Source organism: Benincasa hispida, chromosome 12 (assembly GCF_009727055.1).
Source record: "Benincasa hispida cultivar B227 chromosome 12, ASM972705v1, whole genome shotgun sequence".
Taxonomy (NCBI): domain Eukaryota; kingdom Viridiplantae; phylum Streptophyta; class Magnoliopsida; order Cucurbitales; family Cucurbitaceae; genus Benincasa; species Benincasa hispida.
This window is the reverse complement of record NC_052360.1, coordinates 7,612,132-7,614,594: the sequence shown is the minus strand read 5'-3', so window position 1 is coordinate 7,614,594 and position 2,463 is coordinate 7,612,132.

The window sequence follows — 2,463 nt, the reverse complement described above, 5'->3', positions numbered from 1 at the left end:
GCAGAGTATAGGGCCATGGCTAATTGAGTATGTGAGATTTTGTGGATTCATAGAATACTTAAAGAGTTGGGAATGGAGATCAAAGCTCTAAGAAAGCTCTTTTGTGATAACAAAGCCACTTTAAACATTGCACAAAATTCGGTCCAACATAATTGTACAAAGCATATAAACGTGGATCGACATTTCATTAAGGAGAATATAGAGCAAGGAGTGGCATTTCGTTTGTTCCTTCTAAACACCAAACAACGGATATATATATATATATATATATATATATATATATATGAAGTTAAAGTCATATTAGGGTTTGTTCTAAAAGTTATATATAAGCAAAGTTATAAAAGAAGAAAAGGAAGATGAAAAACTAGAGCAGCCTTACGTCTCTCTCTCTCACACGCTCACAGCCTTACTCCAATTGGCATTCAGTCGATTTGTAGGTTCGTGTGTCATCTGTTGGGATTGGTGTCCTAATTCTCCTGGAGTATCGTTGTTTGTAATTATACGCATTGTTTATGAATAAAATAAGTGTTATTTCATTCTGGTATTTACTCATATCCAATAAACAAAGTTTCATGGTTATCTTATGTAAACTTAGCATGCATATGAGATATACAAGTGGATCATGCCTTAAATGATAACCTAAATAGGTTTGTAGTATAAGGATTAAGGTAGGATACCTGATCTTGGTAACATTACGAATACGATCCGTTTTGTAGGGGTTTGCAAGTGTTGTAAACTACTACAGATGGTAGATCCTAACCATTCATGTGGAGACATGTAAACGAGGGTGTCATATATAAAGAGTTTGTATAAGATCGGACCATGGGATGACTAGACTCTGTATATAATGTCATTGATATTGGAGACTTACATCTCACCTAAACGACCATAGGTGACATGATCTCAATCCTTAGTGTTTTGGGAACTCTTTCCTTTGAGGGCGGTCCTTTGATTAGTATGGATGAGAGTGACCAAATTGCCAACTCAACATACTTACCTTTTTAGGGACTTGTCTGATTTTGGAGTTGGAAACTCAGTTACACAAGATGGAATTCACTCCTTCCTCGAAGCAGGGGTAAGTAGATAGATTGCTCCCTTAAGGGCTGATTTCGAGGTTTGAACATAGTGATCACAACTTCTCTTTAGAAGAGATGACTCATTCATAGTAGGACTATGACTTATGTTCATTAGAGGAATCAGTGGTACTTAAGGAGTTAGATATAACTACATGGGCATAACGATTATTGGTCGAGCTGTACTTAAGAGCGATCGATGAATGGTTGTCGCAAAATTAATTGGTTAAGATGGACACATAATATATCTATAGTAAGGAGAGTTCAGCTATCAGTTCTTAGTGGAGTGCCTAAAAGTTAACGAATGGTAGATCCTGTGCCTAAAGAGTTTAGTCAGTTATTCACGCACCGTTGGAGCTTCGAGCTATAGGTCCATAAGGTCCCCTTGGTAGCTCAATGAATTCAAGTTGAGGATCAGTTCTTGGTGTTAATTTGAAATGTTCAAATTACCAAGAGGTATTTCGATTATATATATGATATGATCGGTATGATGTATGAGATACATCTAGTGGAGGATTAATGTAAATTAGATTTACATTAAGTGCCATGAAATAGAACAAGAGCTATGGTTTGTATGTTTCATGACATGAAATATTAAAACTATAAGTTATAAATATAGTATGATGAGTTGGTTATCATTTATATTTATAATAATATTAATTATTGGATAATTATCTCTTTTTCTCTAATATCCAATTGAGTGGGAGGTTATTGGTGGTTTCATGGTAACCGTGAGATAAAAGGAAAAATGTTTTCCGAAATTTAGTTAACGTTAATTTTTTAGATTTCCAATCTCGGAAAGTTCTCATGAAATGGTTGGCAAGTAAATCAGATTCACTAAATGGCAGCTTGGAGAGACTAAACGATCATAGAGAGTTTCTATACGATAGACTCTCAGCTAACCGATGAGCTAAACAATCGCATAGCTTTTGTTAAACGATTGGGCATCGTCCTATACGATAGGCTTTGACATCTCCCACTTGCTCAATCGTTTACACGATTGCTCTTCCTCCAGTTTTTGCCTCCAACCAAGTCCACATAGAGCCCACAGTTTGGATTCTCACACCGTGAATACAAAGGTAACCTTTTTTGTGGTGTCATACTCAACTCGACACAGTCGAGGTTCTGTGAAGGCCGTTCGTGGTGTTCGGAGTGTTTGTGACCTTGGTGATCGCTTTGTTCGAGTTTTCTAAGATCGTGCAGTGTAGAGTTCATGCTGTGATCGAGCGTTCGTGATCGAGGAATCTTGAAGATGAGTCTTCAAAGGTATGTTCATTCCTTCCCTTGATCATGTAGTAAAGCATGATGTATGTTCTGTTTTAAGGATAACCTTTTGTTTCCGTTTGTGACCGTAATTATGTATGTTCATATATAATTGAAATTTTGAAAG